The 18,374-nt window shown below is 40.9% G+C and overlaps 1 non-coding gene across 1 annotated transcript; it reads left to right on the top strand.

Annotated features, from left to right (window-relative positions):
* The first annotated feature begins 1,744 nt into the window (after window positions 1-1,744).
* On the top strand, window positions 1,745-1,850 carry LOC121988169. The gene has a single exon (XR_006113912.1). It is a non-coding gene; the product is annotated as a small nucleolar RNA R71 (small nucleolar RNA).
* The last annotated feature ends 16,524 nt before the right edge of the window (window positions 1,851-18,374 follow it).

Here is an 18,374-nt window from a genome sequence, read left to right as displayed (position 1 = left end):
AGATCTTCTCCCAACATCTTCCACCACATTGTCTCCTTCATTTGGTGGCCTTCCATGAGGATGGAAATTCCATTCCTCAAGTTTATAAATGCTTGTCCTGCTACAAGCATTTAAAAGAGACGAGACATGGTTAGAGATATTAGATAAATCATATTCCAACTTTTCCTTACCAATTACCAAAGAAAGCTTATGATTTTTGACATCAATTATAGCTCCAGCTGTAGCAAGGAAAGGTCTTCCTAATATGATAGGAATCCTAGGGTCCTCTTCCATGTCCAACACGACAAAATATGTGGGAATAACATTCCCATCCACCTCTACCGGCACATCCTCTATAATACCCAAAGGGTACCTGCAGGAATGATCGGCAAGTTGAAGTGCCATAGTAGTAAGTTTAATGTTTTTGAGACCTAATTTATTACAAATTGAATAGGGAATGAGGCTAACACTCGCCCCCAAATCACAAAAAGCTTTTTCAAAAAATTCTTTTCCTATGTTGCAAGGAATATAAAAGCTCCCTGGGTCCTTCAGTTTTGGAGAAGTGTTCTTCTCAAAAATAGCACTACATTCCTCACTAAGCGCAATGGTCTCGACCTCTCCTCTTCTTCTCTTATTTGACATGAGATCCTTCAGAAATTTGGCAAATCTAGGCATTTGTAGGATAGCATCAATAAGAGGTACCTCTACACAAATCTCCTTAACCTTCTCTAGAAACTTGCCAAATTCTTCATCCTTCTTGAGCATTGTAAGTCTCTGAGGAAAAGGGACAGCTTTGCTCTGATGGTTCAGTGGAAGAGTCTCTTCAACCTCAATGGTACCCTCCTCATTAGCTTGAATCTGATTCGGTATAGGAGGAGGGAGCTCTTCTTCTATTTGTATCCCTTTTGAAGTAGTCACTTGGGAGTCTCCCAAGGTCCGTCCGCTCCTAAGCTCAATCCTATTGCAATGCTCCATAGGATTCACATCAGGTTTTCCTGGAAGTTGCCTTGGTGCTCTGGATGATGAGGAAGCTAGTTGGGCAATTTGACTATTCTGAATCTTTTGATGCTTTTCAGAATTATCCATTCTCTGAATGAGCTTTGCTATATCTTGCCTCATTTCATTCTGAGTTGAGATAATTTCTTCAAGCATCTTTTCAACATTTGACTTTGGTAAGCCTTGGGAAGATAGATGTTGAAAATTTTGTTGCCCAGCTTGAAAATTTAGTCTTGCCCCCATAAATGGTCCTTGATCTTGATTATTTCTGTAAGAAAAATTTGGATGACTCTTCCATCCAGGGTTATAAGTATTTGAGTATGGGTTGTTCTGCCTTTGATTGTAACTCATGATTGCATCACATTGTTCAAGTTGATTGATTTGTGCAGTGATAGCTCCCAATGGACATGAGTCATTTGAATGATCTGAACTCCCACATACTTCACAAGATGTACTAATAACATTGACCATATTAGCACTAGTCCCCATATTCTCAAATTTCTTTGTAAGAGCGTCCAATTTTGCAGACAAAAGAGTGACTGCATCTACATCAAACTTCCCTGATGCTTTAATTGTTGGGTTTACAGAGGAATAGCCACCACTTCTTTCATTTTCCCATTGATGATGATTTTGTGCTACACTTTCAATGATTTCTTCGGCTTCATCTAAGCTTTTGTTCATAAGTGTCCCTCCAGCAGCTGAATCAAGGGACACTTTGGTATGATAATTGATACCATTGTAAAAAGTGTGCAACACTAACCATCTTTCCAACCCATGATGTGGGCATTGTCTGAGCATACTATTATATCTATCCCATGCTTCAAAAAGAGATTCTGAGTCAGTTTGCTTGAAGCTTGCAATTAAATTCCTCATATGAGCTGTTTTGCTTGGTGGATAGAACTTATCAAGAAACTGTTGCTCACACTGCTCCCAAGTGGTGATGCTATTAGGGGCCAAAGAATTCAGCCATTGCTTTGCCCTATCTCTTAGAGAGAACCCAAATAATAGTAATCTAACTGCATCTGAAGGAACTCCATTCATTTTCATGGTACCACATATTTCATAAAAGACCTCTAAGTGTTGATTAGGGTCCTCATGAGGTCCTCCACCAAATTGGTTCTGCTGCACCATAGATATGATTGCGGGTTTGATCTCAAAGTTATTAGCTTCCTCTGAAGGTCTTGAAATACTAGATCGAAAACCTCTCGCATATGGTGCTGCATAATCCTTAAGTGGTCTATTTGCCATATTCAAATGTTCCTGTTCTTCAATTTGCCTTTGCAGAATTTTTCTTTTATGGAAAGTTCTGTCAATCTCAGGGTCAAAAGGAAAGAATTCCCCTGCAAAGTTAGATCTTCGCATACACAAGAACAAGATAGCAAATAACAATTCGACACAAAAAGAAAAATAGAAGAATCAAAAATGCAGAATTGAGTTTGTACAAAAAGAATTAACAAGAAGAGAAAGTTATACAAGAAAGTAAAAAACAGAGATCTAATGATTAGTTACAACTATGCAATATGAAAGGAAAACAAATGTTATGTTTAGTCTAACTCAATTGATAATTCCTAATGTTATAGCGCAGTCCCCGGCAACGGCGCCAAAAACTTGTTACGCTCCGCAAGTGTACGGAAATGTCGCAAGTAATATAAAAGATTATCGTATCCACAGGGACTGGAATAAGCACTAGAAATGTCTCAATGCGAATTAGCTAAACAACTATCCAATCGTTTCAAAAGCAAAGTAAAGGTAAACAAATCTAATATTAAAGATCAACAAACAAGAGTTTAGTATTTTGGGTTATGATAAAGGGAGATTCTAGGAGTTTCGGTTTCTTTGTAAGATTTCTTGAATGTAAATGGTTTACCAATTCTTATCCCTCAATTGCCAAACATGTAGAAAGTTGCCGGTTCCCTCTTGCAATAGATAACCGGCTAAGGACTGAGAAATGTATCTAAATAGGATTAATTAGACATGAACCTATGTTGTCCTTACACAGAAGTGCACCTATTACTATGCCTTCCTCGGATATCAACGTAGAAGCCCACGACTCATTAATCTATCAAGATACAAGAAGCTAATCATAAAATCCGTCCTACTCTCTTGAATATCCCTATTTCCTCTTCAAGATTATCTCTCAAACGTCCTTACACGGGCTTGCACCTGTCACGTGGATCCCTCGGATGATCGAGTGAGAGTTTATCTTTACAAAGTCCATAAGAAATCCAAACAATCAATCAAGAATGAGAATTAAGCACAAATCACCATCAATCATTCAAGATCTAATTGATACAAGCAAGATAATGTCATTGAAACAAGAAAATGGCAAATCCATAAGAGATTACATCAATCCATCATACAAATACTCCCTTAATCCTAGAATACAAGATCTACTCCATGAATCGAGGAAGAAAACCCGAAGAAATAGAGATTACAAGCATTCCTTAAATCCCCCAATCTAAGAAACCAAGAAAAGGGAGAAAGAGAAAACTTATCTATAAAGAAGCTTCGTCTTCGGATCCAATCCACGCTCTGGAGTCGAAATCGTCGAGATCTCCCTTAGAATCGCCCAGAAATCCTCCCAAGAATGGGAGGAAACCACCAAATCTTGCTTTCTCCCAAAGGGGGAGAGATCCCCTTTCAATTCATGAAGAAGGGTTTAAATAGAGGAGGGAATTGGGAGCCACACGGCCCCGTGACACGGCCGTGTGAGATTCACACGGCCATGTCTAGTTCCCTCTCTGCCAAACCTGCACGGCCGTGTGACTCCACACGGCCAGAACCCTTCTGCTCTCTGGAAATGTTACACGGCCGTGTGGTGCACACGGCCACAGCCTGCTTGGTCTCTGGAAATGTTACACGGCCGTGTTGTGCACACGGCCACAGCCTGCTTGGTCTCTGGAAGTCTCACACGGCCATGTAGATCCACACGGCCATGTAAGGCTTCTGCTCTGGTTGGCTTCAAATCTTGACACGGCCGTGCGAGGTTCACACGGCCATGTCATCTTCCTCTTCTGTTGGTGCCAAACTCCACACGGCCCGAGCTCCATCCCAGTGCATGGCCGTGTGAGGTACACGGCCCGGTGCTTTCCCCCTTCGTTTCCTCCAATGCATGCCCAAAGATGTAGATTCTTCACCAAATCGACTCCTGTGTACAGAAAATGCACAAAAAGCAGATTTCCGAACCAAAAGAGTAAATATGCTAAAAGGAAAGCTGGAAGTATAAAAATGCATAGATCAAACATGCTCAAAGTATGTAAATGTGCGTAAAAACATGCATAAAAGAGTATATAATCTACGCACATCATTTGGTAAACAACCTACAATTAAGCATCTTAGAGTATTTGGGTGTAAGGTCTATATTCTAAACACCAAGGATCACTTGGGAAAGTTTTCCAATAAGGTGGATGAGGGGATTCTTGTAGGTTACTCAAGTCATAGCAAGACATACCGAATTTACAACAAAAGATCAAAACTAGTTGAAGAATCACTAAATGTTGTATTTGAAGAAAATCCCTCTTTAAACTCTATAAGAACAAACGATGAAGAATTACAATTTGAGTTAGAGAAACTAACACTAAATGAGGTAAATCATCAAGGAGAAGAAAATCAAGAAAGTGATGGTGAGAAAAATGAACCTTTGCCACTTGAACCCGAAATTATAACAAATCAAGACTCAAGACCTACTAGGACTCATGTAAATCATCCCTTAGATCAAGTAGTAGGAGACATTACTCAAGGAGTGAGAACTCGATCTTACTTTAGAAATGAAGGAAGTCAAGTTGCCTTAATATCTCAAATAGAACCAAAAGCCATTGATGATGCCTTATTTGATCCGGATTGGATTTTAGCAATGCAAGATGAATTATCTCAATTTGAGAGAAGTCAAGTTTGGGATTTAGTTCCTAGGCCCAACAACAAATCAATTATTGATACAAAATGGGTTTTTAGGAACAAACTTGATGATAAAGGGATAGTGGTGAGAAACAAAGCTAGATTGGTTGCTAGGGGTTTCAATCAAGTAGAAGGGTTGGACTATGATGAAACTTATGCACCCGTAGTAAGATTGGAGTCAATTAGAATGATGTTGGCCTTTGTCGCCCACAAGGGCTTCAAATTATACCAAATGAATGTAAAATCAGTATTTTTAAATGGTGTAATAAAAGAAGAAGTATATGTTGAGCAACCACCGGGATTTAAAAATTTGGAGTGTCCAACCCATGTATATAAACTTAAAAAGGCCTTATATGGACTAAAACAAGCTCCTCGGGCTTGGTATGAACGATTATCAACATTTCTAGTATCAAAAGGGTTTCATAGAGGAAAAATTAATCCTACTTTATTCTTGAAAAATAATGGTAATGATTTGTTTGTGGCCCAAGTATATGTAGATGACATTATTTATGGTTCCACAAATAAAGACTTTTTAAATGAATTCATTAATCACATGGAGAGTGAATTCGAAATGAGTTTGGTTGGTGAGTTGACATTTTTCCTAGGATTACAAATTAAGCAAACAAAAGAATGCATTTACATTCATCAATCCAAATATGTCAAAGAGCTATTTAAGAAATTTGGAATGGAAAATGCAAAGGAAATATCTACCCCCATGACCACAAATACTAAGTTGGATAAAGACATTGAGGGGAAAGAAGTTGACTCCAAAGTGTATCGTAGTGCTATAGGAAGTTTTCTCTATCTCACGACTAGTAGACCGGATATACTTTTCGCCGTATGTATATGTGCTAGGTATCAATCTTGTGCCAAGGAGTCACATTTGAGTGTCGTTAAGCGAATTCTTCGTTATCTCAAGGGGACTCAAAATGTTGGTCTTTGGTATCCTAGAACCGAAACTTTTGATCTAGTGGGCTATACCGATTCCGATTATGCCGGATGCAAGTTGGATCGCAAAAGCACTAGTGGTAGCTGTCAATTTCTAGGGTCCTCTTTAGTAAGTTGGTCAAGTAGAAAACAACATTGTGTAGCTCTCTCCAGAACCGAAGCGGAATATATTGCCATGGGAGAGTGTGTATCACAATTATTGTGGATGACTCATACTCTAGAAGACTATAAACTTACCTATAACAATGTTCAAGTACTTTGTGATAATGTGAGTACAATCAACTTAACCAAAAATCCCGTTCATCATTCAAGAACGAAACACATAGAGGTTAAACATCATTTTATCCGTGATCATGTAACTCGAGGTGATATCATTTTAAATTATGTTGGATCAAAATCAAACTTAGCCGATATCTTCACCAAACCTCTTCCCGAAGTTGAATTTAGCTTTCTTAGAAGAGAATTGGGAATGTGTTGTATTGATTAAATCAAATCCTCCATGGTCACTTTATAGGTAAAGCTTTTAGGTTCTTCACCTTAATTTTTGCCTCTCACAAACACATAGGGTTATCCTCTTTGTGTGATATAGATGGGGGTGAGAGGTTAGGAACATTTATCTTGGTCATAATGCTTGTTATGATGCATTAAGTTGGCCAAGAAAAAAAATGATTTTCACATGAAACATTCATTTGTCCAATCATAGGGAAAGCAAGTGTACAACTCATGTGCCCGTTGCCCTACGATTATGATTGGAAATTTTCAATTTACCATATAACAACTCACTTCTGAAACATTGGTTGAAGTGTGTTATTGGATGGGGATTATTATGAAACAGGTAGATACAAACTTCCTCATATCTTTGAAGTTTTCAATAATTTGTGGTTTTGTGAAATTTTTCACTAAGGCGAGTTCATTTTTATTAAACTTTATTTTTTTTATAATTTAGGACATACATATAGTGTCTATACAAAATTTCGTGATTTTTGGAGTAGTGTACAATTAGTTGTGCTTTTCCAAATCTTGGTTCTGAAAGTTTTTCAGACGTGCAGACATATCAGGCTTCCCAATCGATTGGTCAATCGATTGGGAGGCTCGCACTTGGCCACAGAAGGCATCTGAATTGATCAATGGATCGATTCAGAGCACCTCGATCGATCAATGGATCGATTGAGACGCTCTTCGGTTTTCCACAGAAGGCATCTGAATTGATCAATGGATCGATTCAGAGCACCTCGATCGATCAATGGATCGATTGAGAAGCCCTTTCGATTTTCCACAGAAGGCGTCTGAATCGATCTATGGATCGATTCAGCCGTTTGCTCATTTTTCACAGAAGCATTGTGAATCGATCGACCGATCGATTCACTTACTCTCAATCGATCGGTCGATCGATCGAGACTTTAAAACCTGTCTTAAACCCTTAGATCCGAATCGATCCCCTCATTCTATTTCTTCCTTTTTCTCTCTCGACGCGGTCTTGCCCTAGGCGACTTCCCAGGCGATGTTTTCGTCTGTCTCGATCGTCACTCCGGCGTGCTTCTCCGGCGAAGGGGAGCTATTCCACTTCTCTTCCAGTTCTCTCTCGATGCACTGGGCAGCTCCTTTCCTCGTCTTCGCGTCCTCACACAAAATGCGGACTCCAAACCCTAACCCTAGGTAAAGTTTTTGCTCTCCTCCTTGTTGTTCTTTTTGCTCCTATTTTTGACCTAATCTATATGTTTCTTGTGTGTCTTTGTGCATTGTATTATCCCTCATGCATTGCATTACTTGCATTGCCCTTGAATCTTTGCTTATCCTTCCCGTTCACTGTCAAAACCGTGTGCATCTCTTGCATTTGTTTTCTATCCCGCAGAAAGAAACAAAAGGTTCGTGAATCGGGCGAAGGATCGTCTGTACCTTCCTCACGTCCTCAACCTCCCACTGATCCTAGGTTTCCAATTGCTGCAATGCAACAAGCTTTCACCAAAAACGCTTTCAAACTTATACCCCCTAGATCAGTTGATTTGCAATACTATAGGACATCTTGTTTTGATACCTATAATAGGTTCAAGCATTATAAACTTGACTCCTTGTTGACCTGTGAGAGGGACGTCAATATAGGTCTTGTCTCCGAATTCTATAATAATTTACACACTTCAGATGGTGTAAATTATCGCACTCGTGTTGCAAAACAGAACTTGGACTTCTCTTATGAGATTCTTCAATCTTATCTCGAATGTCTACCTTCAAACAATGATTTTGTCTTTTATCCAAATCTTCCCGATGAGTTGCCTCCACCTTTTGAGCATATTAGCATTGCATCCATGCATCAGTTCTTCTTTGGTCATCCTCGTCCGGATGGGCCAGATGCTCATATCACTAAGTTTTCTTCTCTTGAGTTATCGGCTGAAAATGTCGCTTTGTTTAAAGTGATCATTAACTGTCTTTTCCCCATTGCCTCTTGTGCCCTAGCCGCTCTACGACCGCCTCATATGTTTGCTCTCTATGCCATTCGTCATTCCCTTGACATCAACATCGCTCTGAACATCTTTCATTGCATCATTCATTTTACCCAGCCCGTGCAGCAAATGATACATATGCCTTTCGGGCATCTTATCACAAATTGGCTGGCGTCCCAGAAGATAGATGTCTCCCGGGGACAGCTGGAGCACATGACAGTGGCTTATTCTCGGATTTCTTCTCGCTCTTTCAAGAAGTCGGGTCTGATTGGTGGTCCAGCTGGAGTTCGATGGATCGATGGCCGTGCTTTTGGGGAGGGACCCCGGGCTCGCCACAGGGGGGATGCACAGGCCTTGGCTCCTACGGAGGATGAGGCTGAGGAGGAGTTCCACGGGCCAGCTTCTCTGACTTTTGAGGAGACGATTTCCACTCACCTTGAGGAGCTGACCCTGGAGGTAGCCAGCCTGCGTACCACGATGGATACCATGGTCCAGCAGCAGACTTCGATGCAGTGGACTCTGGATACACTAGTGGACTTAGTGGGCTCGTGGGTGACGGTTCACCCGTCTCATTCTGGTCCATCCACCGCCCCTGTTCCCCCTGCTGAGGATGCCCCTGATCCTGACTCTGCGGCGGTTCCTGCTCCGGCTACTACGTCCGCTCCAGCTGCTGATCCTGATCCCACTCCTCCTGGAGACGAGCTTATCGAGTTTTATGTTCCTGTGTGATATGTTTTTATTTGTTGTATGGATGGTTGTTCTGGAGCCTTTTTTATGAACTCTCTTTCATTTTGAATGTATGATATACTTTTATGCTAAGCTCTCCTTTTGATTCTACATTTCAGTGTTGTTAAGTTCTGTTGATATATGTGTGTTTTAGGGGGAGCATTCCTCGGATTTATCATATTTGCTTTGTGCACTTATTGAGGGGGAGTTATTTGCTTTTGATTTTTGACAAAGGGGGAGATCTATGTTGAAGTTCATGCTTATTGCTTATGCTTATCTCAGTAAATTAAAATCAAGCTTACTGTAATTATGCAATTATTATTTCAGCAAGCTACAATCATTATTTATCATTGTATTGGAAACTAGCCTAAACTTAAATAGATTGTCAAACATCAAAAAGGGGGAGATTGTTGGTGCAATCATGCCCTGGAAGTTTCAATGTGTTGATAATTATTTAAGTTTAGGTTAATACGGTGGAACTAACATGCATTGTGAGTTTGCAGGAGGAGTTTCTTGCAGGTCAGAAGACCAGATGCAAGGGAAGTCCAAGAAGGTCGAGGACTGGATTCTTGGCAAAAAGAGTTCTTGCGGGTCAGAAGATCAAATGCAAGGCAAGAGAAGTCCAAGAAGGTCGGGAACCGGATTCTTGGCAAGAGAAGCTCCTGCAAGTCACAAGATTATGTGTGTGATAGCCTCACTGTGAGAGATCGACTGGTAAATCAATTCAGACATAGCTGTGCGGCAGATTGCCTCTGAATCGATCAGCCGATCGATTGAAGGTAAGGCAATCAATTGGCTGATCGATTGGTAAGGTTTTGCGCAGCATAGAATGCGTCTGGATCGATCAGCCGATCGATTCAAGGTACTGAATTGATCGGCTGATCGATCCGTGAACATTCTGTGTGAAGCACAGAATCGTTCTGAATCGATCAACCGATAGATGGTGCCTTAGAGGTAATAATCATCTACACAATTTCTATTCCTCTTCTATTGTCCTTGTGATCAGCCCCCTCATATTCTTATTCTCCCCTTGCTTTCTCACCTAAGGCCGGCGACATCAAGAGGCTTCAACCATCTTGTGGCCGGTGGGTTGCAAGGAAGAAAGAAGAACAAGAGGTGGTGTTCCTAGCTTTGATCCCTTGGTGGCCGAAAGTCTTGGAAGAAAGGACTTGGGTGGGTTTTTGCATCTTGGTAGATCGTCGCCCACACGACATCCAAGAGGAGGAGAGGAATACAGCAGAAGATCAAGAGGTCTTTAAGTTACAAAGAAAGGTATAACTAGTTAATTGTTTCCGCTATGTGCTAGTTTATTTTTCCTTTGTATGGATCTTGAAGTACCAACACAAGAGGCTAGAGATCTTGTGCTTTGATTGAGGTCTCTATAGTTTAACCTAGGGTTTACTGTAAGGAGTTTAAGTATTCAATTTCTTTGAAAGGCTTTGACTAGGAAGTGGTGGATGATCCCATACCCAAGAAGGCCGAGTGGCTCGCAAACGACCTGGAAGCCAATCCTTGAAATAGATATTTAATCAATTTCTGTAATATGGTTTAAATTTTGATGAACACATGGGTTTAAATTGGATTAATAATGTTAAGTTTCGTTTGCAATCCAGGTTTAACTTCTAAATATCACATGAGTTGTTAGGAAAAGTTCTGTGCTTATATAATTTTTTATACAAGGGAAACAGAACGGAATTACGAGTAGCGCAAACAAAATCAACATGTTAAGTTTGCTTTCTTGTTTTAGTTTAGCTTTTGTATTTGTATTTCCGCTATGTTCTAATGAGTGTAGGAAGCAAATAAATGATTTAGGGTGGACCGTCTATTCACCCCCTCTAGACAATGATTAAAGTCCCAACATATTATCTAGATTTTTGGCAAAACTCAAAGTCAGGACCGAACAGTCCGGAGGCTATCAAATATTATTTTGTTTTACATATTATTTGTTAGAGTAATTCTATTTTACAGAAAGACAAAGGCTAGAAAAGGTTGTCCAGCCACCCAAGTGGGCTTCGGGCGCTCGGATGTTCGGGTGCCCAGTGGTGGTCTGGGTGCTTGGGATGGAACCAAGCGGGTGAACTCAAAGCTGAGGTGGTGCACACTGATTCCACCGGCCTACGTCATAGTCTAGGCACCCGAATTTGGATAGAATTTCAAAGATCTAGTTTCGATGAGGTGCAACTATGTTAACATCAGTCCAGCCATCCGAGGGTGGTTCAAGTGCTCGAAGGGGTCCTATATAAAGCCCCTTGACTAGCAATTAAGACATCAATTTGGACAACTTCTGCTCTTGCGCGCTGCTTTGGAAATGACTATACGACACCTAAATGCTACTTGATGATGATTACTGATGTGCGTAGATTATATACTCTTTTATGCATGTTTTTACGCACATTTACATACTTTGAGCATGCTTGATTTATGCATTTTTATACTTCCAGCTTTCCTTTTAGCATATTTACTCTTTTGGTTCGGAGATCTGCTTTTTGTGCATTTTCTGTACACAGGAGTCGAAATTGGTGAAGATTATGCGTCCTTGGACAAGCTTGGAAGGAATTGAAGGGAGAGAGCATCAGGCCGTGTACCACACACGACCGTGTAGTTTTAACAGGAAGGGAAGAGGACATGGCCGTGTGAATCTCACACGGCCGTGTCTTGATTTGAAGAAATTAGAGCAGATGCCTTACATGGCCGTGTAGATCTACACGGCCGTGTGAGGTTTCCAGAGGCCAAGCAGGTGGTGGCTGTGTGCACCACACGGCCGTGTAGCATTTCCAGATAACAGAAGGGTCCTGGCCGTGTGAGTCACACGACCGTGCAGCTTTGGCAGAGAAGGAACTGGACATTGCCGTGTGAATCTCACACGGCCATGTCACGGGGCCGTGTGGCGCCCGATTTCCTCCTCTATTTAAACCCTCTTTCATGAATTGAAAGGGGATCTCTTCCCCTTTGGGGAGAAGGCAAGATTTGGTGGTATCCTCCCATTCTTGGGAGGATTTCTGGGCGATTCGAGGGGAGTTCTTGACGATTTCGACTCCGGAGCGAGGATTGGATCCGAAGACGAGGCTTATTCGTAGATATATTTTCTCTTTCCCCCTTTTCTTGGTTTCTTGGATTGGGGATTTAAGAAATACTTGTAATCCTTATTTCTTCGGGTATTCTTCCTCGATTCATGGAGTAGATCTTGTATTCTAGGATTAAGGGAGTATTTGTATGATGGATTTGTTGGAGGATCGATGGCCGGCTTGAAGGGGGGTTGGATAGCTAGGCCACCCCCAAATCGATTTCTTCTCTACAGTACGTTAGTTTGCGCAAGCGGAAATATAGAAACTAAAATAATGAACCACAAACGAGAATACAAACGCTAACACGCTCGATGTAACGTGGTTCGGAGATTGCTTGCTCCTACTCCACGACGTGTCCTTGAGGTGGACGAGCCCTTGATCCTTTGGTGGATCAGTCCCCGACAATCTCCGGCTAAAGCTTCTCCTTCTTGGTGGAGCAAACCTCTCACAAAGTTCTCTTCCTTTTTACAAGATGAAACTTAGGGTTAGAAGGAAGAGAGTTGGCTTGGAAGCTTTGGGCAAGATTCAGAAGGTTTACAATGAGTATCAGTAACCCCTTCAATGCCCCAAAGCTCCCCTTAAATAAGAGGAAAGAGTTGATCACCAATCAACTCAAACCCTGACACCAGTCGACTGGTCCATGCACCAGTCGACTGGTGCTATCCGTTAGGCAACGCCAACGGCTCTCTTTAGAGCCCGTTTTCTGCCAACGGTCATGTACCAGTCGACTGGTCTTAGGACCAGTCGACTGGTCCCTTTAGTCGACAAGCACAGAATGCTTCTATGCATTCTGTGAAGTTGGATCAGTTGACTGGTCCCATTACCAGTCGACTGGTCCCAGTACATTCACTTCTCTCATCCTTTCCGGAGTCGCCTTTGAAGTCCTCTTCTTCGGCCTTCGTCCCTCAGATGCACCCAAGCCCGCGGCTCCTCTCTGTGCCATCCTTCACGCTGCCTTGAAGTCCACTTCCCTCGGCTCCACTCCATTGCTCCTCGTCCGGCGGTCCCTCGGATGTCTTCCACACCATCCTTCACCGACTCAAGGATCCGAGCCCTTGGATGAGTTTCCCACACTTGGCCGCACCAAGTTCTCATGTGTTCCACAAAGTCCTGCAAGACTCAAACACATATCAAATACATATGAAAGTCTAACTTAAACTCTTTGACACACACATCAAAACCTAGGTCGATTGCACCAACAATCTCCCCCTTTTTTATGTGTGGCAATATGTTTAAGTTTGGCATAAATAACAACTTTGAAAATTTTGAAGCAATATGTAAACATGAAGCATAAAACCCAAGCTCCCCCTTAACACATACTCTCAACCTTAATTTTCAAAGATTTGTACACAAGTAAACCAAGTAGGTTACTAACTTAACTTAACCTTCCCTTTTCTCCCCCTTTGACACCATCAAAAATATTGTACCAGACACGTACACATACTATGGTATCAATTCTAATCAATTTTGGACCAAAAATTTGATTTTAAAGACCAATAGAATGCTGAAAGGCTGGTACCAGTCGACTGACACAAACTGAAACTCAATTTCAGCCTACGACAGCCAACTTCAGAAATCCATAAAAAATTCCAGAAAATTCGAAAAATCATGAAATTTTGAACACATATTTCTTATAATGTTCTTTAACTAAAAAAAATATGTTTTCATGAAAAGTCAAAGTATTTTTAAAATTTTGACCAAATCTCAAAAATCTCAAAAACCATGCAAGTTTGTATCAATTTAAAACCCAGTTTTGCACTCATATGTTTCAATATAGCTATACCATAGTAAATAAAACATAGGATTGTTTTCAAAAACATTTAAAATATCCAACTATGATCTATGGGCAAGATGTTCATTAATTAATCATTTGCTTTCCCCATAGTTGGCCTATGATCACTAAACATTGATACACTTCATAACTCATCAAAATGCCATAAGCATAAGTGAATTATTTGTATCATCCTAATATCTCACATTCATGGTTAGAAAATAATACAAATCATTGTGAGATAAAGGTAACCTCTACTTAGCCCTTTTGATCATAAATCTCTATCAAGGCTAAGCCCTCCCCCTTAAGGTCTCAAGTCAACCATATAGGAAAAATTTGAATTATTGACTTCCATGGTTGACTTGCCATAAAATCCTCTAACCCTTGAGGATTGATTTTGGTACCCAATAGAAATTCTTTCTAATTGGGTTGACCAAGTACTCTTTGGGGATCCATTTCCTATCTATGGTCTTTGTTTTGGATTGCCCCCTAGCAAGTAGACAATGATAGGTCTTTTCATTATTTTGTTCATTGTATCCTATCCCATTTTTCTTAAAACTTGCCCTTTGGCTCCCAATGATCATATTTAGGGTTTTAGAGCCAATTTCAAATTTCCTAAGGGCATTGGTAAAATATTCTATCTTTTCCCTTAATTCCCTATTTTCTTCTTCTAAACATGATACATTTGAACTTGAGGAAGAAAGAACATGCTTATTGTAGTCCTTAGAGCACATGGATTCTAATTTTTCTTCAAGCATGCTAATATCATGTTTCAAAGACTTGTTTTTCCTTTTACCTTGAACAAGTCATCATTTGTGCTTGAAATAATTTTAATTAAAATATGAGGAGGAAGATTATGTACCTCACTTACCGAGAAGTCCGAATCCGATGATTGACCTCCCCCTTCACTTGAGCTCCCCTCTTCATCTTCTTGTTCGGATGAGGTGGAGGCTACATCATCAATCCCCATGAGAGCAAAATTGACTATGTGATGCTCTTCTTCCTCCGATGATGATGAAGGATCATCCCATGTTGCTTTTAGGTTTTGAGCCTTCTTCCCCTTTTCTTTTGTCTTCTCCTTCTTCTTCTTCCCTTCCTTCTTTTTCAAAAGAGGACAATCATCTCTTATGTCTCCTTCTCCTTGGCAATTGTAGCAAATAATCTTCCTTGTCCTACTTTTGCTTCTTGAGCTTTTCCTAGCATGAGATTTGTTAGATGAAAATTTTCTAAAAGCTCTTCTCATTTTCCTTACCATATACGCCTCTTGATCACTATCCATTGAGGCGCTTGATTCTTCGGAGTCGGAGGATGGTGGGGATGAAGACTTCTTCTTCTTACCCTTTCCCTTGTTTGCCACAAGGGCTACTCCTCTTGATCTATTTGCTTCTCCCTCTAATCCTTCAACCCTTGTTTCGTGAAGCTCCATGGTTGAGAAGAATTCATCTAGAGAGCTCTTTTCAAGATCCTTTGAGATATAGAACGAATCTACAATGGAGCTCCATGTTGAGGATCTTGGGAAGGCATTGATAGCCTTCATTATGATGTCCCGGTTGGAGAGTTTCTCACCTACACTTGTTAGTCCACTTAAAATTTCTTTAATTTTAGCATGAAGTGTAGATACCTTATCTCCCTTCTCAAGCTTTACATTGTTGAGTTGAGTTCGAAGGAGGTCCCTTCTTGCCAATTTAGCCTTCGATGTGCCTTCATGAAGCTCCACTAGCTTCTCCCATAACTCCTTGGCACTTGAGTAGGTTCCAACTCTTGTTACTTCTTGTTGGGGAAGAACATGTAGTAGATGATGGATGGCTTTCGAATTTGCTAGATGTTCTTCCCTTTGTTTCTTGCTCCACCTTATTTTCTCAAGTATCTTGTTGTCTTGATCCCTAGGCACTTCGAAACCATTTTCCATGATTAGCATAATATCAAAATCGGTTTCGAAGAATACCTCCATTCTCTTCTTCCACCAAGAGAAGTCCCCTTCGAATTTGGGTAGATGAATGTTTGAGCCGGCCATTGATGATGTTGTTCTTCTTGGCGATTAGTCCGTTGAAGAGCGTCCTTGCTCTGATACCAATTGTTGGAGGATCGGTGGCCGGCTTGAAGTGGGGTTGGATAGCTAGGCCACCCCCAAATCGATTTCTTCTCTACAGTACGTTAGTTTGCGCAAGCGGAAATATAGAAACTAAAACAATGAACCACAAACGAGAATACAAACGCTAACACGCTCGATGTAACGTGGTTCGGAGATTGCTTGCTCCTACTCCACGACGTGTCCTTGAGGTGGACGAGCCCTTGATCCTTTGGTGGATCAGTCCCCGGCAATCTCCGGCTAAAGCTTCTCCTTCTCGGTGGAGCAAACCTCTCACAAAGTTCTCTTCCTTTTTACAAGATGAAACTTAGGGTTAGAAGGAAGAGAGTTGGCTTGGAAGCTTTGGGCAAGATTCAGAAGGTTTACAATGAGTATCAGTAACCCCTTCAATGCCCCAAAGCTCCCCTTAAATAAGAGGAAAGAGTTGATCACCAATCAACTCAAACCCTGACACCAGTCGACTGGTGCTATCCGTTAGGCAACGCCAACGGCTCTCTTTAGAGCCCGTTTTCTGCCAACGGTCATGTACCAGTCGACTGGTCTTAGGACCAGTCGACTGGTCCCTTTAGTCGACAAGCACAGAATGCTTCTGTGCATTCTGTGAAGTTGGATCAGTCAACTGGTCCCATTACCAGTCGACTGGTCCCAGTACATTCACTCCTCTCATCCTTTCCGGAGTCGCCTTTGAAGTCCTCTTCTTCGGCCTTCGTCCCTCAGATGCACCCGAGCCCGCGGCTCCTCTCCGTGCTATCCTTCACGCTGCCTTGAAGTCCACTTCCCTCGGCTCCACTCCATTGCTCCTCGTCTGGCGGTCCCTCGGATGTCTTCCACACCATCCTTCACCGACTCAAGGATCCGAGCCCTTGGATGAGTTTCCCACACTTGGCCGCACCAAGTTCTCATGTGTTCCACAAAGTCCTGCAAGACTCAAACACATATCAAATACATATGAAAGCCTAACTTAAACTCTTTGACACACACATCAAAACCTAGGTCGATTGCACCAACAGGATTGATGTAATCTCTTATGGATTTGCCAATTTCTTGTTTCAATGACATTGTCTTGCTTGTATCAATTAGATCTTGAATGATTAATGGTGATTTGTGCTTAATTCTCATTCTTGATTGATTGTTTGGATTTCTTGTGGACTTAGTAAAGATAAACTCTCACTCGATCATCCGAGGGATCCACGTGATAGGTGCAAGCCCGTGTAAGGACGTTTGAGAGATAATCTTGAAGAGGAAATAGGAATATTCAAGAGAGTAGGATGGATCTTGTGATTAGTTTCTTGTATCTTGATAGATTAATAAGTTGTGGGCTTCTATGTTGATATCCGAGGAAGGCATAGTAATAGGTGCGCTTCTGTGTAAACGTAGGTTCACGTCTAATTGATCATATTTAGATACATTTCTCAGTCCTTAGCCGGTTATCTATTGCAAGAGAGAACCGGCAACTTTCTATAAGTGTTTGGCAATTGAGGGATAAGAATTGGTGAATCATTTACATTCAAGAAATCTTACAAAGAAACCAAAACTCCTAGAATCTCCCCTTATCATAACCCAAAACACTAAACTCTTGTTTGTTGATCTTTAATATTAGATTTGTTTACCTTCACTTTGCATTTGAAACAATTGGATAGTTGTTTAGCTAATTCGCATTGAGGCATTTCTAGTGCTTATTCCAGTCCCTGTGGATACGATAATCTTTTATATTACTTGCGGAGCGTAACAAGTTTTTGGCGCCGTTGCCGGGGACTGCGCTATAACATTAGGAACTATCAATTGAGTTAGACTAAACATAACATTTGTTTTCCTTTCATATTGCATAGTTGTAACTAATCATTAGATTTCTGTTTTTACTTTCTTGTATAACTTTTACTTCTTGTTAATTCTTTTTGTACAAATTCAATTCTGCATTTTTTATTCTTTTATTTTTTTTTCTTTTTATGTTGAATTGTCATTTGCTATCTTGTTCTTGTGTATGCGAAGATCTAACTTTGCAGGGGAATTCTTTCCTTTTGACCCTGAGATTGACATAACTTTCCATAAAAGAAGAATTTTGCAAAGGCAAATTGAAGAACAGGAACATTTGAACATGGCGAATAGACCACTCAAGGATTATGCAGCACCTTATGCAAGAGGTTTTCGATCTAGTATTTCAAGACCTTCAGTGGAAGCTAATAACTTTGAGATCAAACGCGCAATTATATCTATGGTGCAGCAGAACCAATTTGGTGGAGGACCTCATGAAGACCCCAATCAACACTTAGAGGTCTTTTATGAAATATGTGGTACCATGAAAATGAATGGAGTTCCTTCAGAAGCAGTTAGATTATTATTATTTGGATTTTCTTTAAGAGATAGGGCAAAGCAATGGCTGAATTCTTTGGCCCCTAATAGCATCACCACTTGGGAGCAGTGTGAGCAACAGTTTCTTGATAAATTCTATCCACCAAGCAAAACAGCTC

The sequence above is a fragment of the Zingiber officinale genome, chromosome 5B (genome assembly GCF_018446385.1).
Source record: "Zingiber officinale cultivar Zhangliang chromosome 5B, Zo_v1.1, whole genome shotgun sequence".
Lineage (NCBI taxonomy): Eukaryota > Viridiplantae > Streptophyta > Magnoliopsida > Zingiberales > Zingiberaceae > Zingiber > Zingiber officinale.
Note: the sequence above shows the minus strand (reverse complement) of the source record. Positions and strands in the feature narration are given on the sequence as shown.